Source organism: Lathyrus oleraceus, chromosome 3 (genome assembly GCF_024323335.1).
Source record: "Lathyrus oleraceus cultivar Zhongwan6 chromosome 3, CAAS_Psat_ZW6_1.0, whole genome shotgun sequence".
In the NCBI taxonomy this organism is placed as follows: domain Eukaryota; kingdom Viridiplantae; phylum Streptophyta; class Magnoliopsida; order Fabales; family Fabaceae; genus Lathyrus; species Lathyrus oleraceus.
In genome coordinates, this window is record NC_066581.1 from 424330528 (window position 1) to 424358264 (window position 27737).

Below are 27737 nucleotides of genomic sequence, written 5' to 3' on the forward strand. Positions count from 1 at the left end.
GAGTAAATGGACTTAAATGATGAAGATGGATTAGAAGAACCAAATCTCTAAACTCACTTTTGTCCATTCTTGTTTTACTTCATGGAACTTTTGATGTGTGTGCTTTTGTGCTAGGAGTTTCCATTTGATCTTAATTAGAGGACCATTGCCATGTTCATCTAAGTGGAAGAATCAAGATACATTGAGGATCTCTTGTGAGACTTGTTTGATTGCTTATGCTTTGTGGTTGCTTTATTCCAAAGGATGGGAGCTACTTGGATCATCAATATGATCTCAAGAGAGGAACTCCTTGTATGGTTTTGTCCCTTATCCCTCATCTTTTTGTTTTACTTAGGACTTAGCCCTTCTTCTTCTTCTCTCCACTCTAACCCAAGCCAAAACCTTTTGTGCAAACATTTAACTATTGTTTTCAAATATTAGAAACCTAAGCCTTATGCTTTTGATTTTCAAACATTCTTTTCATAACACTTATTTTGAATTGAACTTTTAAGTCAACTTTGACCATTTTTGTATATACTTATAATTGGTAAATATAACCCATTCAAATTTCTTTTCGTGGTTCCAATGGCCACTTTCTTAATCAAATTTTCCATAACCTTTAGTTATTAGGTTTGAGTTATCTTTGTGGTAGATGTAATACTCACCTATATCCTTAGTGATGGACAATGAGTCTTCCATGATTATTATAGGGTTAACCCCTCACTAGCATGTTGAAGCTATCCTCACATGGTGGATTTGTGGTTTGGTTGAGTTTTCTCCCTTTGATAACAAAAGACCTTAAGGCTTTTGGACCAATCAATTTACCAACTCATTTTGAGATTTTTACCCCGAACTACGAGGTTTTGATCCTAATATTTTTATAAGATGGTACGTAGGCAATGGGTTTATCCATCCAAACACCAAATGTAAATAAACTTGTATATTCTCTTCTCATCTCTTCAATCATGTTTGCACAAACAAAATTTTCACAAACAACAACCTGCAACAAGTATGAAAAGGGCTCCCTAGGAGTACCTAGGATGTTTTGGGTGCCTAACACCTTCCCATTGCATAACCAACCCCCTTACCCAGATCTCTGTTTCTTTTACTAGTTTTTGTTAAAACTTTTAGGTTTTTGTTCGCTTTCTAACCATTCCTTTGGATAAATAGAAGTGCGGTGGCGACTCGACTTGTATAATTTACCTTGGGTTTCGTCAATATCTCTAATGGTAACGAATACCCCACTACAGACACTGAGAAGGCTGACTGGAAGCTTTTACTTGAACAAGGATGATGTGTTGTACAAGAGGAACTTTGACATGGTTCTTCTCAGATGCGTGGTTAGACACGAGGCAGACATGTTAATGCAAGAAGTACACGAGGGATCTTTTGGTACCCATGCTGGTGGTCATGCAATGGTCAAGAAGTTGTTAAGAGCCGGTTATTACTGGGTAACCATGGAATCTGATTGTTTCAAATACGCGCGGAAGTGCCACAAATGTCAGATCTATGCAGATAAAGTGCATGTACCACCAAACCCTCTGAATATTATGAATTCTCCTTGGCCAATCGCGATGTGGGGCATCGATATGATTGGAAAGATTGAACCTACTGCTTCTAATGGACATCGCTTCATCCTAGTCGCGATTGATTACTTTACCAAGTGGGTGGAAGCAGCTTCTTATGCCAATGTCACCAGACAAGTGGTTGCTCGATTCATTATGAAAGAAATCATTTGTCGTTATGGGGTTCCTGAGAGAATCATCACTGATAATGGTTCGAATCTCAATAACAAGATGATGAAAGAGCTTTGCAAAGACTTTAAGATCGAACACCACAATTCTTCTCCTTACAGACCAAAGATGAATGGTGCTGTAGAAGCGGCAAACAAGAACATTAAGAAGATTGTGCAAAAGATGGTTGTGACGTACAAGGATTGGCATGAGATGTTGCCTTTCGCTTTGCATGGGTATCGTACCTCAGTGCGTATGTCAACCGGGACAACTCCGTTTTCACTTGTGTATGGCATGGAGGCAGTCCTCCCAGTGGAAGTTGAAATCCCTTCTTTGAGGGTGATGATGGATGTAAAACTTGACGAGGCTGAGTGGGTTCAAGCCAGGTTTGATGAGTTAAATTTAATTGAGGAAAAGCGATTAGCAGCTGTGTGCCATGACAACTATATCAGAGAAGGATGAAGAAGGCCTTTGATCAGAAAGTGCGTCCTCGAAGTTATCAGATAGGTGACTTAGTTTTGAAGAGGATCCTTCCTCCCGGTACAGATAACAGGGGCAAGTGGACTCCGAATTATGAAGGTATGTATGTTGTTAAAAAGGTCTTTTCTGGTGGAGCCTTGATGCTTACAACTATGGATGGTGAAGATTTTCCGTCTCCTGTGAATTCAGATGTAGTCAAAAAATACTTCGCATAAACTGACCCGCTGGATAAATAAAGAAAGTCCAGGCAAAAAAGGGCATCCCGGTGAACCAAGAGAAAAAGAAAAGAAAAAGGTTCGGGCAAAAGTTAGGGATAAAAAAAATAAAAATAATATGTACACCCGGTAAGTCGAAAACCTGCAAAGGCGGCTTAGGAAAAAATGAGTATCCCGGTGGATTGAAAACCTGAAAAGGCGGTCCAGGCAAAAGAGGGATTAAAGAGAAAACTACAGTCTGAGTTATCTGTACTTCATCGCGTTTCAGTGTCTACCATCTGGAAGGATATGATCGGTCCAATCACTCTTCTCAGAAAGCAAAGAATTTGGGGGAAAGTGAAGTTCTATGAGTCATAACAGAATTGGAAAATAGTGGAATGCCGTGTTCACATTGCCAATAGGATAGTTTATTTTCTCTTTTGGTGCAATTACCTCTTCCTAGGAATTGCTTCCTGATGTATTTGCCTTTATAGGCCATTTTCAATCAATAAAAGTCGTTATTCAGTCAAATTGCTCTTTTTTCATTTCAACTGTTTTGTTTGCAAAAAAACGTCCGAATTTTTGATAAACATTGCATCTAAAAACATGAAGGCTAGACAATGACGTGCGGAAAGATAAAACATCTGAAAATCATTTTGAATGCTGAGTACACTTGAGTATATTTTGTCCATACGATCCCCCGGGGCATGTATGTCTTGCCGTTTTGCAGGTTACTATCTTTGATTGATGGCTAAAGCAGATGAGCCAAAGTTTGTTCGCAGGAAGACCCTGTTGTTTCAACACTGTCCAGTCGTGTAAGAAGTTGGGTCGTCTAAGTCGAGTTCAGAATTTGTTTCCCCAGCATGATCGAGAGGTTGGTGTTTTCCCAACAAGTGACTCCCCAATTGAGTTGGTTTCTCTACCGTTTCGAGAATGTCAGATAGTAAGTATCCTCAGCAGAATTGTTGTATGTCCCCACAGAGTTGGAAGATCGAACCAGAAATTGTGTGCTCAGCAAAGTGATCATTTGCTTTCCCAGCAGGAGTTTTCCTCCCTTTGCATCTTGCATGTAGTAATCATCATTTGCATTCGCATTCTCAAATCGCGTAGCATTTCCATTCAGTATGGAGCATTACGCCATGGAAAACTCAAACATATGCATACATGTATTAAACCAGATTGGATCATATCTCCGAAAGAGACGAATCATTTTTCAACATCAGTGTAGCACATTTGCAGCAGTGGCTCTTGGTAACATTCAGAATCGATAATCTCAGTGAGATTTATTTTCTCACCAGTCCTTGAGAGGAAAGCTTGATTCTCTTCCGATTTAGGCACTAGTAAGTGTCTGCCTTATTTTGACATATGTAAATCTCATCCTTGCGATACCGGTAGGTGTCGTGTCAATCCCTGTAAATGTCTGTGCTTTTCTTTGATGTCGGCGAACATCATTGTTCGATGTCGGTAAACGTTGAATTCCAATCGTTGGCCATCAGTAAATGGCATGTCTCTCATGGTGTCTACAAAAATCGTTCTGTCAACACCCGTGTGTGTCCTTTCCTTTTTTTGTGTGCCTGTAAACATATTTGTTCGACGTCGGTAAACATCAGATGCTTATTAACCATCGGTAAATGGTTTTGTCGTTTAAGATTCCCCAGCAGATTCGCTATCCGTAAATATCGAGTATTTCATTTTCGCCATCGGTAAATGGTTTCGTTTCATAAATGTTTCCTTTTTTGGTGTCGGTAAACATTATTGTTTGATGCAGGTAAACATCGAGTTCCTTCCCAGTCATCGGTAAATGTCTGGTCTTGTTTCACTTATAAGCATCTTTGTTCGATGTCGGTAAACATCGAGTTCCTTCCCAGTCATCAGTAAATGTCTGGTCTTGTTTCACTTATAAGCATCTTTGTTCGATGTCGGTAAACATCGAGTTCCTTCCCAGTCATCGGTAAATGTCTGGTCTTGTTTCACTTATAAACATCTTTGTTCGATGTCGGTAAACATCGAGTTCCTTCCCAGTCATCGGTAAATGTCTGGTCTTGTTTCACTTATAAGCATCTTCGTTCGATGCAGGTAAACATCGAGTTCCTTCCCAGTCATCGATAAATGTCTTGTCTTGTTTCACTTATAAATATCTTTGTTCGATGTCGGCAAACATCGAGTTCCTCCCCAGTGCAGCCGCTATCGGTAAATGGCCTCGTTGTCTTTGATATTGGTAAATATCAAATTTGTTTTAAAGCCGCCATCGGTAAATGGCCTCGCTTTCTTTGATATCGGTAAATATCAAATTTGTTTTGAAGCCGCCATCGGTAAATGGCCTCGCTTTCTTTGATATCCGTAAATATCAAATTTATTTTGAAGCCGCCATCGGTAAATGGCCTCGCTTTCTTTGATATCGGTAAATATCAAATTTGTTTTGAAGCCGCCATCGGTAAATGGCCTCGCTTTCTTTGATATCCGTAAATATCAAATTTATTTTGAAGCCGCCATCGGTTAATGGCCTCGCTTTCTTTGATATCGGTAAATATCAATTCTGTTTTGAAGCCGCCATCGGTAAATGGCCTCGCTTTCTTTGATTCATCACCTACAGAGTGCAAATTCTCCGGTTCTTTTGGTATTCAATCCCTATTTACCTTGAAAGTCTGATAGCCGCTGCTTTCATCCGTTCAGGTTCATAGTTGATTGAATAGGGGCAGCTGTAGCACCTCAAATTTGCCCCCCCCATTCATGCATTCATTTTAGGTCATTTAACATTTCATATTGCATTTCATCATGTCAATCAGAATTAGCTCTAAGAGTTTATCTTCCAAGAAGATTGGATATCATCCAAGTTGCTTTGTGGGTTTTATCTGAATGATTCGTCAACGTAAAGGAGATTGTGCATCAACTAGAGGTTTTCTTTAAAGGATCAAGCTTAATGGGCTCATTCCAGTTCAAAATTCAACTGTGAAGTCAAAAGTCAACTGTTGGTCAACTAAAGGTCAAATGGCTAGGGAATGACTTGAGATACTTCCAACATGTTCAAATGGGGTCTATTCATCATTCAAACATTAATCTTGAAGGAACAAAGGTCCAGCGCACAGGTTACAAATTTGGAAAGATGACTTGAACTGTCATGCTCGCTAGGCGAGCAAAATGGTTCGCCTAGCGAGCCACCAGAGTCTGAATCGTCATGCTCGCTAGGCGAAGCCCACGCGTTTTAAAAATAAAAAAAATATAACAGAAAGTCATGGGCTTGAGTTGCCCTCATTTTGAGCCCACAAAGCCACAAAAATCAGAGTATAAATTCTAATTTCATTGGAACAAAACCCGATTCGAACTAATTCAGAGCAGCCCCTAGAGACTGAAGGGAACTCATCTGCAAAGAACCAATTCCATCTCATATAAACCCTAAGATTGTTCTGCAAACCCAACGGTGCAATTCAATTTCATTCGATCTCTCCAATCAGGTTTGCCTTATTCCCATTACTTTACGCTTTCAATCTGAAATTCCTGAAGCATGAGGTATTATGGTTGAATCCGGGAGAGTGGGTATAGTTAGGTTTTGCATGTGGGTTTAGATGTGTATGAATGTGTAGAACAATGCCTTGAATGTTTAATCATTTCGCTTCTGAGATGGATACCATAGGGTTTGGGGTTCTTGAAATCGGACTGTTATCAAGGAAGAACCCAGAACCCGCAGGCATTCACTAACACCTCGCTAAGCGAACATATAGCGAAGCTTTGCTAGCATCTCGCTAAGCGAAGCAGTAGCGATGATGACAGTAGCTATTTTTTTTTATTTGCTCTCTAATCTGTTTTGTGTTTTGTTGTGACATGCTTTTTATTGCATCCGTGCACTGTTTACCTGACACTGTTGTTGTTATGTTTCTTTTGTGCAACCCTTGATTGCACCCCATCTTGTTATTCTAACTTGTTTGTTGAGTTTTTGTGAGGGCTCATATGACTCCGGAAGAGATAGCTTGCTTGGTATTCCACTTTATTTGTGGGATACCATTGGGAGATTTATTCTGATTACTTTGTTGACTTGCTTTCTTTGATGGTGCCAGCTTGAGAGATCTCTGGGTTTCTTGTTTCTTTAGTTGTTGTTACTTCGGATCTTTATCCGTGTGGTAGATCTTTTGATCCCTTTTACATCTTTTCCGCATTTTACCGCTTTCTTAGCTGGAAGACCTCGATAGGAGGCAATGTTTTTGTGTGTTTACTTTTGTGCCCAAAGACCTCCAAGAAGAGGCACCAGTACTAAAGACCTCCATGAAGAGGCAATTGATGGATAAAAGGGATTAATAGTCAATCCCCCGTTATTCAGTGTGTCGTTCTTTATGCTCGCACTACGTGTCGATGCTTCAGAACAAAAGCCCAAGATCTTTTGTCCGTTCAGTCAGTGGAGAGGGTTCCACCTTTCTGAATCCCCACTTTTTGTCATGAGCTCACCCTGTCCAGGGTTAAGAGCTATGAGGTCTTATCCTCATTACCCTTTTGATCTGCTCATCCTGACGTTCAGTGTCAGTGGTTAAGAGCCCGTTTGATTACCTTTCCATGACTTGTTTGTCGAGGTTGATATGACCCCTCTTGACTAAAGCCCTACCCATGTATGTTTTAGCCCCCTTGTTGGTGTGTTCACTTTATGCTCTATGTTTTTGTGTTCCCCATAGGACTGCTAGGCTTCGTATAGTCTCTCGTTTGCATGTCAATTAAGGTAGCACGGTTCCTTCGTCTAGGACTTCCTAAGAACACGTTAACTCCTTCTACTACAGGTGAGTAAGTCTCTAAAGGTCGAGCATCCGGTAGATTGCGTAGTAACGTCGTTCATCTAAAAAACACAAAACAAACAAAAATAGGTTAGCCGAGCTACGGTGCTCTGATTCTCAATCCTTCTTGAGATACGTATGCAGCAGGGTAGGGCCTGTGCGAGCAATAACTTTTTCTTTTCCCTACTTTGATTTTCTCTCTTTCGCATCGCATATAGGACTTTTTATACACACACTTTAGACGTAAATAGCAAGTGTGGATCCTGTGGAGTACCACAGACGTGAAGGGGTGCAATAACCTTCCCTTCACGTAACCGGCCCCCTTACTCAATTTTCTTTGGTTCGAGACTTTGTTTTATCCGTTCCCTCTTGGTTATGCAGTACTACCTTTCCCTCCTCTTAGGATAAAAGTACATAGCTGGCGACTCTACTCTTTTTTCCTCGTCACTCTTTTTCGCATTTGTACTTGGATTTGGGAAATCCGAGGAGCGACACTCATGCATATTAATGAACACAACATCAAATATTTCATTGTGCATTTTTTATGCATTGCCTTTTCTTCTGATCCCCTGCTTTGGTGATATCATTTCCCATGCAGATTTGGTGTGTCTGTCCTTCCTCAATTGTAGAGTGTTATCCCCTTAAGCAGAAAGAGTTTATCCTTTCTTCTTCCCCACTGAGTTATTTCCCCGTGGATGATAGATACTTCAGTTTTCTCCCTAGTTCATTATCTGGATGGAACCATTCCCCTTGAGTTATATCCTCATTGGGTTGAGTCTTGTTTGACCGTTTCTTTCTAGCCCTTACCTAGATAAATCTTTTGGTCCCCAAGAGTTTATTACCAGTAACTGGTAATATCCTTCTTGATGTTGAGTACTTTACCTGTGTTAATTTACCCAGTAACCGGTAAAAGGTAATTTACTTCTTCTTTGATTTCCCTAGCGGTTTCGTTTTATGTTTCCCCAACAAGTTTATCCTTGATATGTTCATCCTAATCGATGACAGATATTCTTCTTGTATTGTATTCTACCTAGTAACCGATATTTGTAATTCTATTATTTCCTCGAAGAGTCTATCCTTGATATGTTCATCTTAACCGATGACGAATTTTCTCTTCTTTTCGGTATTCTACCCAGTAGAGGTAGTTGTAATTCCTATGTGCGGTATTCTATCCAATAATGGCAGATATAAATCCTATTCTCCCCTTTAAGTTTATCCTTGATATGTTCGTCTTAAATAATGATGGATACTCTCTTCTTCGGTCTTCTACCCAGTAACCGGTATTTGTAAATCCTATTTCTGTTGGTGGTATATCCCTGATATGTTCATCTTAGTCGGTGATGGATGTTTTACCCCTTTCTATTGGTGGTCTATCCTTGATATGTTTACCCTAACTTGTAACAGATATTCTTCCCCATTCCCCGGGTAGTTTATCCTTGATATGTTCATCTTAATCGATGACGAATATTCTTTCCTTTGAGTTTATCCTTGATATGTTCACTTTAACCGGTGACAGATACTCTCTCTTTGGTTTTCTGCCCAGTAAAAAGGTAGTTGTAATTCCTATTTGGTTTCGTTTTCCCTAGTAGGTTATTCTTACCTAGTAACCGGTAAGGAATACTCCCTTTTTTCCTCAGTGAGTCATCCTCGATATGTTTACCCTAACTGGTAATGGATGTCCCTCTGTCCGAGTGTATTATCTTCATACCCGGTAACCGATGGTAGACAATATATCTCTTTTACTCTTGTGTTAAATTTGTTTCCCAGTTGAGTTTGGGTTCATTTTTTCTTTGTGAAATCGAATTTCCCTTGGCTTGATTATTTCATCTTCGTCCTGATCTACTCTCGTCCCCTGCAGATAGCTTTATCCCTAGTCCGAGTCTTCCCATTGATTTATTTTCATGGAAATCCCCTCGTGTCTCCAGCAGTTTTGATTCGTAGCATGGCCTACGAATAACTTTTTATCTACCAGAGTCTCTGTCTCTTCAGTGAGTTTTCCTTTTGGAATACATTTTGCTCCTGTGGACTTTCAGTCTCTTCATATTCTTTTCCTTTGTGGCAATATATTCCCCATATAGATTATTTTAACATTCATATCATATGTATCATGAGGTCTCTTAGGGACCAAAGGTTATTTCTTGATGTTGTTATTTAATTCCATTCTACAGAGTCGATACGGTGATTTTAACCTTCACATCCTCAGTTAGAATATCCTTAAATAGGGGCAGCTGTAAGACCCCAATTTTGACCCTAAGATCCTGTAGCGGTAAATTCATGACCGTCAAGCTAAGGATAAGCTTAACGTCAATAAAACCAGAGTTACCACCGTGCTTTTATTGTTTCCAAAGGAAAAGGGAAAAGTACGGACAAAACCCAAAGATAAGAAGTTTTCAAATCAAAACTAATAAATTGCCATAGATTACAGGTAAGGGGGTTGGTTACACAGAGGGAAGGTGTTAACACCCAAAGTGTCCTAGGTACTCCTAGGGAGCCCTTTTTATGTGTGCATATGGGGATGAGAAAATAAGTCATTGATTATATTTTTGTGTTTGACAAGACCTTCGGTCTTATGCCTACGTACCAACATAAAAATGAGGGATAAAAACCCCGTAGTTCATGGTAAAAATTTCGAATAAGTTGGTGAATTGCTTTTAACAAAAGTTTAAGTAAAAGAGGCACATGAGGCCAAAATTTTGAATGGAGTTGTTAGTTCTTTTTGTCTTATGAAATTTAAGTCAATATGGTTAAGTTTATTTTCAAGTTCGATTTAACAAAAGAAATTTTAAAAATTCAATGGCATAAGGCCAAAGTTTCTAATTATTTAAACAATGTGTAAGTTTGAAATCACAAGCAAATAAATGCTTTTGAAAATAGGGAGAGATTTTGAAATTTAAGAAGTGGGAGGAGATAAAGAGGCTATCCTAAGCATATATTAAAAGTTAAGACTTAAAAAGATATGACTAATGAGATGCAATCCAACAGATAAGAATGTCATATAAAAACTCGTTTTCCTTTGGACTTTAATCAAACAATAATCAATAAGCCATGAGCAATATCCATACATCATGAAGATAAAGGCATCAAATAAAGATAGACACATTCAATCAAGCATTCCAATAGCTAGCAGTCTTCATTGTCTTCCAAAGTATCAAATGAAAGATTCCTTAAGCAAGTCAGAACAAAACATCATACACAAACAAAAAATAGGAAATTAAGCATAAAGACAGAGTAGCATACGAATCCAAAGCACTCAAAGGTCTTGCATCAGATGAAGGCACACTTCAAGATAACCCTCATTAATTAAGGTGGCAGATTTGATGGCCAAGCGTGCGCAGTCCATAAACACCTCAGTCAAATGCTCCACACACACAGTAATCAAAAGGGGCTGTCAAGATTAGAACGTAGGGACCATATCAGATGGCTTGGACCTTGCCAACGCACCACCAGAGCCCTAGCTCCGGTCATCTTCTCCGGTGGACCTCACCGAACTGGTCCACCCTCAACCAAATGGGAAATGAAAAGTGAGTACATGTTTTTGAAGGAAAAATGCTCAAGAGCCTGAATCTGACCTCCATTTTTTCCAATTCCAAGTATATTAAAAGATACATGGATTTGAAAATTGAGGCTCATGATATGATTTGCTTCGATTTGACCTCAAAGTAACCCAATATTGTTGCCTACATTGGTAGGACTTCATCCAACCAAAAATTACTTGAAATGATGGAGAATTGAGAGAGAATCGAAGAGAGAAAGTTTCACAAAATTCACCTTTTTTTTGTAGTGATGAAGCTCGATTTGGATCTCAATTGGCTTAGGCTTGCTTCTACTTGCTTGCAGAAGATGAAAGAGATGAATAAAAGGCTTGGATCCTTTGAGTTTTAATCCTAAAACAGATATGGCATTGAAGCTGGATGGGAAAGTCATGGAGAATATGCTTCCAAATCAATCGAGGAAAACTCTAGGGAGAGAGAGCACTGTTGAAGGATGATCAACCAAACATGTCGAGAGAAGGATATGCTAAGGATCCAAATTGTCAATACTGCAATGAATTTTAAGTCAACACCATATTAAATGGGAGACAACCTTGTAGGGGACAAAAATTAAATACTACTCAGATCCAAATACTGGCGGGAGAGAGGGAACTACCATCAGAAGACAAACTCCGCCGGGGAATATCAAATATATAACTATGAGTGGGGAATCGAGCAAAATGTTGAGGATGCTGTGACTTGCCGGAGAAAATCAGAAAACCATCATAATAATTATCAAATTATTCTTGGAAATTGCGAAATAAACCAATTCCAAGGAAAAGATAACCGGATCTGACTTACACATGAGAGAAATTGTCGCGGTTATGCAACACAAACAAATGAAAATGGGGATTTGGAAACCAAATAAAGGTTCCATATATCCAGGGTCCAATCACAAACTGGGGGATAAAAAATATGAGCACCTCAGCTGGGGGATAATGAATTTGCAAAGGGGGTCAATCATCAACTCAATTGGAGATGAAACTCAACAACTCTACTAGAGAGAGGAGATTACTCGGGGAGAAACCCATTGACCAAGTTGGGGATAAATGACGAACTGTTAGGGAGGAAAAAAGTTGCCAAACCAACTGCTTGGGGAAGACCCACAATGCTTCACACTTCAAGAATTACCTATTCTCAGATTGTTGTTGACATTCCTTTACTGAAATCTATTATTCTTAAAGTGAATGCTTTTATTTTAAGAGAAATAATTATTCATTAATTTATTTCAAAATTATCATCATAAAAATTAAATTTTATTTAACAGAAGTAAATAAGAATAGAAATAATTGGATAAAAGCTCAACTTTATTTAATAGAACGGTAGTTCGTAAATGACAGGACTCCATGGATCTTTTTACAAAGTTTTGAGAACGGTAATTTACATGGAAAAGGGCTACACTAAATACAATGATCATTACTCTCACTTCCAATTTTGAAATTCATTGTGCTCTTGTCTTTGGTTGAGAATGATGAACCAGAACCAAATGACTGCTCAAAATTGCTTCAAAGATCAAGACCAACCGGATGCAGTTACTTGCCATAATCCCTATTTTTTTCCTAGATTGCCCCCAAGGTGGGGTACTCAATCTACCAGGATAAATTTTATGTTTTGTGTCTCTAACTTTTTCCTAGATCTCCCTTTAGGGTTTTCAATCCACCGGGATGCTCATTTTTTTCCTAAGTCTCCCTTTCGGGTTTTCAACTTAGTGAGTTATTCTTTTCTTTTTAGACAAAGTATTTCTTGACTGCATTGGTGTTCACATGACGCGTGAACTCTTCACCATCCATAATTGTAAGAATCAAAGCACTGCCTGAAAAGGCTCTCTTCACAACATATAGGCCTTCATAATTAGGAGTTCATTTTCCCCTAGCATCAAGTTTGAAAGATAGAATCTTCTTGAGCACGAGGTCACCTTCTCTGAACACACGAGGCTTGACCTTCTTATCAAATGTTTTCTTCATTCTCTGTTGATATAACTAACCATGACACATGGAAGTCAGTCTCTTCTCTTCAATCAAATTCAACTGATTATAATTGGTTTAACATCATTCAGCTTCTGTTAACTTGGCTTCCATTAAGACACACAATATTGGGATCTCAACCTCCATAGGGATCACAACTTCCATTCTATAAACGAGAGAGAAAGGGGTTGTCCCTGTTGAAGTGAGGATGAATGTACGGTACCCATGCAAAGCATAAGGAAGCATCGTATGCCAATCTTTATAAGTTATAACCATCTTCTGAATGATCTTCTTAATGTTCTTATTTGCAGCTTCAAGATCCTCATTCATCTAAGGTCTGTAGGGAGAAGAATTATGATGTGCAATCTTGAAGTCTTTGCAAAGAGCTTCCACCATGTTATTACTCAAGTTAGATCGATTATCAGTAATGATCTTACTTGGCACACCATAACGGTATATAATTTGATTCTTGATAAATCGACCCACAACCTGCTTGGTCATATTCGCATATGATGCCTCTTCAACCCACTTTGTGAATTAGTCAATAGCCACCAAAATGAAACAATTTCCGTTCATAGCTTTGGGCTTGAAGCTACGGGAAAAATACCCGAGCGTATCGCACGCTCAAAGATACAATAGAGTCGCCATCGAACTTTATTTATTCCCAAAGGAAAGGGAAAACATCAATAAAACCCGGGGGAAAGAGAAATGGGTAAGGAAGTCGGTTATGAAAGGGGAAGGTATTAGCACCCCTAACATCCATGGTACTCCATGGGAACCGTTTTGAATGTTTTTTGCATGAATAGGGGTTATTATCTGAAGATTACTCGTAGAAAAGGGAAACGGGGGTTTAGTAATTAATTGTGAAAAAGGTGAGAAATAGATAAATGTGCTCGCCAAGGATTTGGGCCCTCGTGCCTATGTATCCTAATTCATGCAATGAGGAAATCAAAGCTCTGTAGTTCGTGGAACTAGGAAGGATGTGTTAGTTGTTTTTAGTGGACAATTGTAGTGGTAAATTCATGATCGTCAAGCTATGGGTAAGCTAGACATCAAATAACAAGAGTCGCCACTGCGATTTTATTGTTTCCAAGGGAAAAAGGAAAAAGTATGAACAAAACCCAAAAGTAAGAAGTTTTCAAATCAAAACTAATAAAATGTCAGAGATTACAGGTAAGGGGGTTGGTTACACAGAGGGAAGGTGTTAGCACCAAAAGTGTCCTAGGTACTCCTAAGGAGCCCTTTTTTGTGTACATATGTATTTTGTATAAAATGATGTTTACAAACAAATAGAATGGGGGGATGAGAAAAGAATTCATTAATTATATTTTTGTGTGTTGACAAGACCTTCAGACTTGTGCCTACGTACCAACATAAAAATGAGGGATTAAAACCTCGTAGTTTGTGGTATAAATTTCAAAGTGGGTGCATTGCTTTTAACAAAAGGTTAGGTTTAAATAGGCACAAAGGCCTAAAAATGGTTTGAATGAGTTAATTATTTTTGGCTTTTAAAAATTTTAAGTCAAGTATAGTTAAGTTTATTTACAAGTTTGATTTAAGAAAAGAAATTTGAAAATGCAATGGCATAACGCCAAAGTTTCTAGTTTGCAAAATGGTCTAAGTTTAGAAAATAACAAGTTCAAACAAAGAAATTATTAAGAGGAGGGAGATATTTTGAAATTAAAGAGATGGGGAGGATATGAAGGGACTAATCTTAAGCACAAATTTAAAAGTTAAGAGTTGAAAAGATCTGACCGATGGGTAGCAATCCAATAGGCAAGAATGCCATATAGAAATCCCAAATTCCCTTGGAAGTTAACAATGCATACAATATTAACTTGAAGAGCAAGGCATCAAATAAAGATTGTCACATCCAAGCTTTAGCCACTCCATAATCTTCTTCAAATCGGCTTATGTAGCAGATGAATTCCACAAGTCACAGGTTCAAAATAACAGCTTCACAATAATCATGTTGCAGATGAACTCAAAGGGATTTTCAATGATGTATCAGATGAAGTTTCCAATTGCAAGCACTTGGTTACATGATAGTTGGCATTGGCCAAGTCCTTTTTGAATAGGGATGTTGCCTAGATTCTAAGTCTGATTTCCCAAGATCAAACCAACAGTCCACACAATAGTTTTTTAGGGTTTTTGTTTTTTATCATGTACATTGATGGTCAAAGCCCACACAAACAAACAAAATATACACAAACAAGATATATCACACAATATGGTCCAAGTGGGCAAAGTGAAAAGGCATTAATATAAACAATTAGAATGGTATGAATAATGGCAAATGAATAGAGCTTAAAATTAAAGTGCATTAAAATAAAAGACTTGAAATTAAATGTTAGTTGTTAATGAGTTAGAAGTTAGTATTGTTTTGCTTTTGCTTTTTAAGTCATTCTTTGGAGAACACTCAACCCACTTATCATAATCATGGATCCTTGAGCCAAGACATCTTCCAAAGGAAGGAAAAAAGGCCAAGTTTCCATACAATACCATGAAAGAGGGGAGACTTACAATCTCACTAACTAGAATGGTATGCCTTTTGTGTCAAACATTTAGCGCTATGTTAAGCAATCGTAATTGGACTTATGTAGAAGTCACAACTATTTGATGTTGGGCAATAGAATTTTGGTGTTACTGCATGTTAGAGACATAATATAATGGACTATGCTCATGAAACATACCACACACAAAAAGAATATGCAAAAGAGGTGGCCTAATTTCATCCATACATGTGTTGATTTTTCAATCAACTAGCCTTAGGATTTAGAGACATCATAGACCAAATGAAATGGAGGCATAAAGAAGGGGAATTAGATGAAGAGGGAGGGGAATGGATCATAACTAAAATTGGTCAAAGGATGACTTTTACCAAATTAATATCATTCATTCATTTTGGGAGATGGAATGTACATTCCATCAATCCCCTAAATCCAATGATATTAATCTAGCAAAGTCAAATCAACCTTGACCAAGGCCCAACAACACAAGTCAAACTTACACGAACCATCACAAGAGTTCAACACAATTATTTGGCATTTATTCAATTTAAAAATACTAAAAATAATACATTAAATTAAATATGGTTTGTCAAATTCCTAAAACCTCATTAGCCATGAGATTTTTCATAGGTCAAACAAGGTCAAAGGACCTTGGAGAAAATATTTCAGAATTTTTAAAGACTTAAAAGTATTTTTAAATAATTAAAAATAATCACAAAATCAATTAAATCATGAAAATATTAATATTGATCCAAAAAATAATTTTAATTCAAAATATGAAAGAGGAATTTATTTAAATTTTTTTGGTGAAACTCTCATATTTTTTTGATCAATATTAAATTAATATAAATTAATGAAAATCAAATGAATTAAAATAAAAATAAAATAAAATAAAAAAACGTGAGCCACTTGATCTCCCTCATTAATTGAGGTGACAGATCAAGTGGATGGAAACGCGCGTTCCATGGTGGAACTTAGTCAGCGTGCCACACGCATGGCAATCAAAACCAACGCCTAAGATTAAAACATTTCAAATGGATCTTGTGGTCTAGAGACATGCCAACACACCGCCGGAGCCAGAGCTCTGATCTTCTTCTCTGGTGGACCTCAACGGACTGGTCCACCCTCAACCATCACCAAAATAAAAAAGGAGGACATGATCTGAAAGAATAAATGGCATAGAGCACGAATCTGACCTCAATTTCAATTAACTCCAAATATATAAAAAGATATGAGGAGTTGAATTTTGAGGTGTGACAACTGAGTTGCTTCGATTTGACCTCAAAGCAACTCAATCTTCTTGCCTACATTGGTAGGACTTCAGACAACCAAAGATGCAAAAGAATTGATGAGAATTGAGTGAGAATCGAAGAGAAGAAGTTTTCTGAAATTTACCTTCAATGCTATGCAAAAATGGATCTTGCTTGCTTCAAACTTGATCTGATCACACTTGAGAAGCTTGTAGCAGAGGTTTGGCAACGGTACAAAGCTTTGGATCTTGGAGTTTCGGAATATCCAAACAGTGAGATCCAAACTCAATTTTCAAGTTGAAAATTCTCAGGTTTTCCTTTGAATGGTGAGGGTTTCAATTGGGGGGTAAAGCTGGCGCGCAAGGTGTGTTTGAATTGAGCTCCAAGGGTCTGTATTTATAGCAATTGGGACTGATATTTGCACACTTGAAAAATTGCTAAATTTGGACATTTCATGCACAAGCTTGCATGGGCGTGTACAGGCCGATGAAGCAATCCAATTTGATCCACTTACAATTGTTCTGAAGTTTAAATGACGCTTGGATGTCAAGGCAATGTGAAATGTGATTTTTGGCATTTGATTTCTTCCAATCACACAGACCTATTAAAGCCAGGCGCATCCCTAGCAAACCTTATCCAAAATGCATGAATTTGGGTTCTTTGGAAAGCTTAGATCAAGGGGAAAAACTTTGATGTTGGACACTTTTTCATTTAGAACTTGGATCATGGTGAATTTTGAGGTGGAAGTTGTAAGAACAAAGTTAGTTCTACAATATATCTCTAAGATTTTGAAGATAACAAAGTATGAAACCCAAAATGGCACCCTAACGAGATTTTTTCTTAGTGTACAGGACTCTGAACATTTACGTAGGATTCTGACCATTTATCAGATACAAACCTATGTCAGATATAAAGTATTAGTTGATCAGACGCCACTCAGAAAGGAGTACGTCCAGAAGGTTCTGATTCTGATCAAAGAGAGACAGCAAGAAGTCAGAAACTCCAACAAGACTACTTGATTTAGACTCTGATACTTAAGAAGACTAGAGCATTGAGAAGCTCTGAGGAAGTCAGACGTAATCATCCTCTGAAGACTAACTCTGGTACATTAAGACTCTGATGCAGATTCACAAGTCCAAAACGCATAACAGAAAAGAATCTCATTATGGAAAGGAAGTATTTAAAGAAAGGATTAAAGAGGCAGACAAAATGGTTTTATAAAGAAACAACAGAAGTAATGACATTAATTATTCTTCAATGACCAAGATTTTGTCATCACTCCAACGGTCCTTCACAACTACTATATAAAGGACATATTACTTCTCTAGAGAGTCACACCTGAGACACACAGGAATATCATTCACACTCTCTTATTTTCACGAGCTGCTGCTCTAACGTGAAAAGTTTTTGCTCTCATATTTTTTTGTAATACTTGCTTGTTGTTAGAAGCACTTTAAATTACAACTTATTTTTGCTTAAAATATTTCCTCAAGTGACTCTGCGTAGTCTGTATACTTGAGAGGGCTAAGAGATTATTCTCTTAGACGATTGGTTGTGTAATCTTTCAAGATTAGTGGATTAAGTCCTTTTTGAAGGTGAAATCACCTTGGCCGGGTGGACTGGAGTAACTTTGATTTTCAAGCCAACCAATATAAAATTCTGTGTGTTTTGAATTCTGAAAAAGCTTTTATTTCCAAAATAATTCAACCCCCCCCCCCCCTTCTTGTTTTTCTCAACCTTCAGTTGGTATCAGAGCTTCAACTCTGTTATTGATTTTCTAATCAAACACTTAACAATGTAGAGAGATCCAGCATGATAAAAACTATGGCCAACACCAAAGAAAGAGATAGTTACAACGCTAAACCTCCAATATTTGATGGAGAGAAATTTGATGATTGGAAAGACAAAATTAAAAGTTTCTTTCTGGGCTATGACGCTGATCTCTGGGATATTGTCACAATTGGATACACACCACATGTGACAGACGCTGGAGTTGCTATTCCCAGAAGCAAAATGTCATATGATTAGAAGCATGAATTCAAGAACCATCACAAAGCCAGAACGGTACTACTCAATGCCATTTCCTACAATGAATATGAAAAGATCACCGATAGGGGAACAACTAAAGAAATACTTTACTCCCTGAGGATGACTCACGAAGGAAATTCTCAAGTCAAAGAAACAAAAGCTCTGGCTCTAGTCCAGAAATATGAAGCTTTCAAAATGGAGGACGATGAAGCTGTAGAGGTGATGTTTTGTAGATTTTAAACCTTAATTGCAGGACTCAAAGTGCTAGATAAAGGATATACAAATGTGGATCATTTCAAAAAGATCGTCAGAAGCTTTCCAAAGAAATGGAGATCTATGGTCACAACCCTAAAATTATCAAAAGATCTGAACAATATCAACCTTGAAGAACTCGTCAGTTCACTCAGAAGTCATGAGATAGAACTGGAGGAAGATGAACCTTAAAAGAAGATCAAGTCTGTAGCACTAAAGTCCAGATCAGAAAGACACAAATCAGATAGAAACAAAGCCTTTCAGGCTGAAGAAGAAGACATTGATGACTCTGAAAAGGAAGACTCTGACGATGAAGAAGAATTATCCCTTTTAACCAGAAGAGTAAAACAACTCTGGAGAAAAAGGAATAATAAATTCAGAAAACCAAGACCCAAGGGAGATCGATCAGAATCAACTTCCAGAGGTAAATCTAACAAAGATATAACATGTTATGAATGTAAGGAAATAGGTCATTACAGAAACGAATGTCCCAAGTTGAAGAAAGAAAGCTTTAGAAGAGAAAATTTCAAGAAAAGTTCCTTCAGAACCAAAAAGGAATTGATGGCTACCTGGGATGACAGTGGATCTGATTCCTCAGAATCAGACTCTGATGAACAGGCAAATGTTGCACTCATGGCTACCACCTCCAGGAATACATCAGATGGAGAATCTGAATCCGAAGAGGTATTTTCTGATCTTTCTCGCTCAGACCTCGAATCATGCCTTTCTGAAACTCTAAACTCATATCAGAAACTTAAACAAAAATTTAAAGCTGTAAAATAGGTTCTTGAAGAAACCCTCGAAAAATGTGGTAAACTTGAGATAACAGTTTCAGATCTAAAAGATGAAAATCGAATTTTGACATTAGAAAGAGATTCCACAAATAAACAATGTTTAAAACTTGAAGAAGCATTATCTCAAGCTCCACAAACTTCAAACCCAGTAATTTATGAATATGAAAAATCTTTTCAAAAGTTTCTGAAGAATGGGATAGAAAGAAGCGGAATGGCATCCATGATTTATGGGGTTAGTCAGAACAATAGAAGAGGAATTGGGTATGGCCCTAGTGAAGATAAATCTTCCACTAATGACAAACCTAAATCTCCATTTTCTTATCACTACAGACATACACAAGCACAACGTTTTGATAATGCTAGAAAACCCAAAGTTTTAAGAAACTATGGAAAACTAATCATAAAGGACCCAAAAGATTCTGGGTACCAAAGGATAAGATTGTTTATGTTACAGATATCTTATGCAGCAGAGTTAAGACACCAGTCATGGTACCTGGACTCTGGATACTCGCGACACATGACGGGAAGAAAGTATATGTTCCAAAGCCTGGAACTTAAAGATGTTGGCTTCATAGGTTTCGGAGGAAATCAGAAAGGAAGGATCAGAGGCTCCAGAACTATTGGTAATGGTACTCTTCCCTCTATATCTGATGTTCTCTATGTAGAAGGATTAATGCATAATCTGTTATCAATAAATCAATTAAGTGATAACGGCTATGATGTAATCTTCAATAAAAAACATGTAAAGCAATTAATCAGAACAATGGAATATTCCTATTCACTGGCAAGAGGAAAAATAATATTTACAAAATAAATATTTCAAAGTTAAAAGAGCAAAATGTAAAATGTCTGATGTCTGTTCATGAAGAGCAATGGGTATGGCATAGACGCTTGGGCCACATTAGCATGAGAAAACTATCTTAGCTAAATAAACTTGAGTTAGTCAGGGGTCTACCTAAGCTGAAGTTTTCTTCAGATGCTCTGTGAGAAGCATATCAGAAAGGAAAATTTTCAAAATCATCCTTTAAAAAGAAAAATATTGTTTCCACCTCTAAGCCTCTAGAACTTCTTCACATTGCTCTATTTGGTCCTGTTAAAACGACATCAATCAATGGAAAGAAATATGGAATAGTTATTGTTGATGATTTTAGTCGCTGGACATGGGTAAAATTCTTAAAGCACAAGAGTGAGTCTCATTCTGTATTCACTAGCTTCAGTTCCAAAGTGCAAAACGAATTTGACTCTAAAATCATCAGAGTCAGAAGTGATCATGGTGGAGAATTTGAAAATAAATTTTTTGAGGAACTATTTGATTCTAATGGAATATCCCATGATTTCTCCTGTCCTAGAACTCCACAACAAAATGGAGTTGTAGAAAGGAAGAATAGGACACTACAAGAGATGGCCAAAACCATGATCAATGAAACAAATATGGCTAAGCACTTTTGGGCTGAAGCAGTAAATACAGCGTGTTATATTCAGAATAGAATCTCTATAAGACCTATTCTGGAGAAGACTCCCTATGAACTGTGTAAGGGAAGAAAACCCAACATTTCTTACTTTCATCATTTTGGATGCTCTTGCCTTATTCTGAATACTAAAGAACATCTGAACAAGTTTGATTCAAAAGCAAAAAAAAAGTATTATGTTAGGATACTCAGAACGCTCTAAAGGCTACAGAGTATACAACACAAAAACAAAAATTGTGGAAGAATCAATTCATGTTATATTTGATGATAAGCTTGACCCTGAAAAGTCAAAGCTAGTTGAGAAACTTGCAGATCTGGAGATTACTCTTGCAGGTTCTGACGAAAAGATCAAAGCACCAGAAGTATCTGATATACAAAGTCCAGATGGAACTGAAGTCCCAGCGATCCAAAAGAAATCAAAAAGTCGCCCCAACATCTCTGAAGAGTTGATTCTGGGAAACAAGGATGAATTTATCTGAACTGGGTCAACATTCAAGGTACCTGAAGAAATTCCTCTAGGACTAGTATCTCTCATTGAGCCTACTTCCTGTGATAAGGCACTTCAAGACGATGACTGGGAATCATTGATGAAGTGAGGGTCAAACCAACATTGGACACCTCCTGGGAAACACTTAAATATCAGAGGGAGATTCCAAATGGACTCTACCTTTTTTCCAAGATCGACCCTCCAGAGGTAGTCGCATACTATCTAGAGGATCTGCACAAACAAGGAGTGGATATCACAGAATTCCAAGTGGACTGGCTGCCTGAGTTTCCACCAGACTTCCAGAAGAGGACACGAAACCCTTTTGAGAAGAACAAGCAGGCGAAGAGAGCAAAGCTGGGAGAAACATCTGGATCAAGAACCTCAACGCCTCTGGTTGGATCTTCTGGTAAGTCTGTATCTCTCCCTCCCTCTGTAAAAATTAAACATGTTGCTTCTTCACTTCCTCAAACAAACCCTATATACACAACTGTTGATACTCCTCCCTCAACCACCAGACCCTCTAACCTACCATCCCAAAAATTCAACCTTGCCACCACAACTCTACCTGTTTCAGAAGCAGAAATGCTAAATGAAACCACTTCACCATCTTCATCACCATCCACAAATCCCCACCTTACTATGACCTCTCATCTGACCCTAAACCTTCTGACCCTCACTCTCCAACTCTGGCTCAGACCCAAGACCGTGCTCTGGCCTCTCAGAAGCCATCACACTCTAACCCTGAACCTGAAGTCACTTCCCCACTTCCAGAAAACCCCAACACAACCACGTCTAAACCTCTACCATCAGAACCAATCCACTCTGACTCACAACCCTCTGAACCACCACACTCTGAAATACCCCAACCCATTCCCTCCGCTGACCTAACAACTCCCACACTTATCCTAAGTGCCCCCACCTCACCCTCCCAAGACTCTGCCAACGAACAAGAAACCTCCCTTCTGACTCTTGAAGAAGCAATTACGGTTTTTGCAGAGTCTTCAGTTGAAAAGGTCAAGTCTCTGACCATCAACTCTGGCATTAGTGATGATCCCTCCGCTGTAAGGACTCACTGGAATAGAGTGATAAGTTGGATGACCTCTGAAGCCTTCAAGCTGAAAGGCCTCTTTGAACAAGTCCGCAATGACTTCATCAGAGACGCTGAGATCAGACCCCAAGAGCGTCTAGCCAGAGAAGCTAAGGAGCGGGCAAGACATGAAGCTGAAGAGAAAGCAAGACAAGAAGAACTTCATAGAATCAGATAAGCTGAAGCCAAAGCTCTTGCTGATGTTGCTGCTGCTGAAGCTGAGACAAAAGCCAAAGTTGACGCTAAAGAAGAAGTGCGCCTTGCCGAAGAGTCTACTACCAAAGCCAGAAATGATGCACTGACTCAGGGGGAGTCCTCCAACTCTGGATTCGTCCCTCTGGTCCTGAAGACCCTTGAAGAGTTACAGAAAGAACAACAGGTAGTTTCAGCCAGACTAGATCAACAAGACTCTGTCAATGTAAACATTCAGAACATGTTGTCCCAGCTGCTCTAGAGGATGCCTCCATCTCCAAACCCTTAGGCACCTAGGTTATTTTTTGCTTGTTAATTTATGATTTGCTTGTTGCTTTCTCTGCTTTGCTTGTTTCTTTCTATGTTTCAATGTCTGTTTCTTGCTTTCTGCATTTTTTTGGCTTATGTAAATGCTTATCTATTAATATCAAACTTTTTGCTAAGTTTGTTTGCTAAGTGTTTTAGATTTTGACAAAAAGGGGGAGAACTAAAACATCTCTGATGAAAACATATCTAACTCCGTTCAAACACTGCAAACATTTCCTCTAAAAATGACTTAAGATATGCAGGAAAATAGCTAAAAGCACCAAACCATGGAAGGTCCAGTAAGAACTTCTGAACTATCCGTGATTTAACTCAGGGGGAGCTCACATTAATATCTGATCTGAGAGTTTCTTTAAATATTTTATCTTTAATCTGAACTGTTTTGTCATCATCAAAAAGGGGGAGATTGTAAGAACAAAGTTGGTTCTACAATATATCTCTAAGATTTTGATGATAACAACGGATGAAACCCAAAATGGCACCCTAACGAGATTTTTTCTTAGTGTACAGGACTCTGAACATTTACGCAGGATTCTGACCATATATCAGATACAAACCTATGTCAGATATAAAGTATTAGATGATCAGACGCCACTCAGGAAGGAGTACGTCCAAAAGGTTCTGATTCTGATCAAAGAGAGACAACAAGAAGTCAGAAGCTCCAACAAGACTACTTGATTTAGTCTCTGATACTTAAGAAGACTAGAGCATTGAGAAGCTCTGAGGAAGTCAGACGTAATCATCCTCTGAAGACTAACTCTAGTACATCAAGACTCTAATGCAGATTCACAAGTCCAGAACGCGTAATGGAAAGGAATCTCATTGTGGAAAGGAAGTATTTAAAGAAAGGATTAAAGAGGCGAAAAAAATTGTTTTAGAAAGAAACAACAAAGTAATGTCATTAATTATTCTTCAATGACCAAGATTTTGTCATCACTCCAACGGTCCTTCATAACTACTATATAAAGGACATATTACTTCTCTAGAGAGACACACCTGAGACACACAGAAATATCATTCACACTCTCTTATATTCACGAGTTGCTGCTCTTACGTGAAAAGCTTTTGCTCTCATATTTTTCTGTAATACTTGCTTGTTGTTAGAAGCACTTTAAATTACAACTTATTTTTTCTTAAACTATTTCCTTAAGTGACTTTGCGTAGTCTGTATACTTGAGAGGGCTAAGAGATTATTCTCTTAGACGATTGGTTGTGTAATCTTTCAAGATTAGTGGATTAGGTCATTTTTGAAGGCGAAATCACCTTGGCCGGGTGGACTGGAGTAGCTTTGATTTTCAAGCGAACCAGTATAAAATTCTATATGTTTTGAATTCTAAAAAGGCTTTTATTTCCAAAACAATTCAACCCCCCCCCCCTTTCTTGCTTTTCTCAACCTTCAGAGGCTTGGAAATTTCAACATGTTCAAAAAATTTCTAAGTGTCAAGCCATATATCTCAATATTCCACCTTGCTTAACTTTTTATGTGAGCTTCAAATGAGAAAAGTGTCTTCATCAAAATTGTATATATTTCAAAGACCTTAACAATGGTCACTAATTTCATGTCATTTGGACTTATAATGATAGAGTTATTCATTTTTGAAGTTGAGGAAAATCACTTGTTCAATGGTATAGGGCAAAAATGACCTATAATGTATCCTCATATCACATGCTCATAAAAGTTGAATAAGCTTTCACTCCAAACATCAAAGTTGAAGTATACATCTTGAATTTGATTGTGAAACTTGGAAATCTTTAATCTCATAAAAATTGAGCAAGTTATGTCCTTGGGAAGTTGACTTTCAAATTAGGGTTTAGACAAAATGACCTATAATGTTTCAACATAGAAAATGATTTTCCCAGCAAAACTAGGTCTAGGTCTCAACATGAAAGTTGTTTGGAATGTCATTTAGAGTAACTTGGATCTTGGAATCATTTTCATATGGTGAAAATTGTAGGAGATAGGATCTAGGGAGACCCAGTTTCGATAAGATGAATTCATCTGGCCAATCACCATCAACCAACTTGCTAACCTTCAATTGTCTTGACTTTATAGGCTCATGGTAGATCATATATGCATAAGATGATGAATTTTGAAGTATCCCTTGAGAAATTTGATCAATTGGTGAGATAGCTTATTGGAGAAGTTACTCAAGATACCCAGTCAAACTAGGGTTTCCAAGGCAAATCATCTCCAAACTCTTGAAGAAAACTTGATCAATATGGCATGTAGACATCATTGGGACTCATATATGATGTTTTGAGACCTTATGGACCAATCTTTGATTGTAATCTTAGCCATGAGGGTCTCAAACCCTTGATATAGACTTGATAGATCAATGAGGATCATGCCCTACCTATAAATGGTTAGACAAATACAAAGACATATTTTTGATATTTTGGTTAGTAAAATGACAATATACAAGTACGATACAATCACATGGTGCTTGGTGATCTCTCCCCAAACAAACCCAATGAAAGAGGGGTAAGGAGGATGCCAAGGTGTGATCCCAATGCTAATGCATATGATGAAATTGCATGAGGGGTCTTAGGGTCAAAATTGGGGTCTTACAGCTGCCCCTATTTAAGGACATTCTAACTGAGGAGGTGAAGGTTAAAATCTTTGTGTCGACTCAGTAGAATGGGCTTAAATAACAACATATAGAAACAAATTTTGGTCCCTAAGAGACCTCATGATGCATATGGTATGTATGTAAAAAGCAAATTATCTGTGGGGAAATGTTGCCACAAAGGAAAAGGAATCAGAGAGACCGAAGATCCGCAGGAGCATAACGCTTCCGTGAGGAAAACTCACCGGGGAGACAGAGACTCTAGGGGGATAAGAGGTTATGCGTAGGCCAGGCTACGGATTAAAACTGATGGACGGACTAGAGGAATTCCATAAAATGGAAAGACTCAGCCGGGGAAACAAAATTTTTGCAGGGGATTACAAGTAGATCCGGATAAAACTGAAGTTCTTGAATCAATTCAGGGAAAAGCGATTTCACTAAGGAAAAGCACACTCGACTCAACTGGGGAAGAAATAAAATTCAACATAGGAGGAGCAGAAATTCATTATCCGCTACCTGTTACTGGGTAAAGAGATAATAAAAGTATGACAGAGAGGACACCCGTCAGCGATTAGGATGAACATATCAAGGATGACTCATTGGGAACCATCATGAGGGAATATTCATTATCGGTTACTTGGTAAGAATAGCCTTGCTGGGGAAAAACTGCAGAAATAGGATTTATAACTACCAGTTACTAGGCAGAAGACCGAGATGAGAATATCCGTCACCGATTAAGGTGAACATATCAAGGATAGACTCAAAGGAAAGAAATCCGTCATCGGCTAGGATGAACATATCAAGGATAGTCTTACCAGGGAATTGTCAAGGAGGATACCCGTCATCGGTTAAGATTAACATATCAAGGATAAATCAACTGAACAAAAAGTAGGAATTACATCTATCGAATACTGGATAGAAGACCATCAAAGAGAAAATACGTCACCAGTTAGGATGAACATATTAAGGATAGACTCTGTTGAGGGGAAGAGCAGGATTTACAACTACCGGTTACTGGGTAGGAGACTACAAAGAGGAGGAAATTCGTCATCAATTAGGATAAACATATCAAGGATTAACCCTCTGGGGAACAAAATAGGGATTACAACTACCTTTTTACTAGGTAGCAAGGATGAGAATATCCGTCATCGGTTAGGATGAACATATCAAGGATAGACCCAAGTAAGGGAAGAAAATATCCGTCATCGGTTAGGATGAACATATCAAGGATATACTTCCTGAGGAAACGTGAAAACAAATTCACTGGGGAGAAAAAGTTGCTCTTGTCGGGTATTAGGCAAAAGTGAAAAACATGAGAAGAATATTACCAGTTACTCAGTAATAGGCTCTCTGGGGACCAAAAGCATCTACCTAGGTAAGATTTAGAAAGAAAAGGTCAATCAAGACTCAACCCAATGAGGATATAGCTCAAGGGGAGTAATTCCATCCAGGTAATCAACTGGGGAGGAAACTAAAACAATGATCATCCACGAGGAAATAACTCAGTGGGGAAGGGAGAAAGGTTAAAATCTTTCTGCTTAAGGGGCCGACACTCTAAAATTGAAGGATGACAGACACTAGATTTGTATGGGGATAAAGTACCGCCATAACAAAGAATAAGAATCTCAGACAATGAATCAACAAATATGATTATGCAAAAATATGTAATCATGAAATTATATGAGTGTATATGTATATGTATATGTATATGTATATGTATATGTGGATGTATATGTATATGTATATGTATATGTATATGTATATGTATATGTATATGTACATGTATATGTATATGTATATGTATATGTATATGTATATGTATATGTATATGTATATGTATATATGACGATTATGCTGACAAAACGATCGCAAAGGATACAAAGGTGTCGCAAAAATTTGAATCATCGGTACCATCCTCGGTCAATCCACAACAAAGGGATACAACTGCCGAAGAACAAGGAAATCAACATCTCAAAGGCTCAACATTGTCTGAGGAAGGAGGAAATCTGCTGAGGAAAGGAAATATTGTCGAATCTGCGGGGAATTTTAGGTCAACACCATATTAAATGGGTGACAACCATACAGAGGATAAACACAAATAGATGCTCAGAAACCAGGAGAAAACTCTGACTCGGAGTGATTC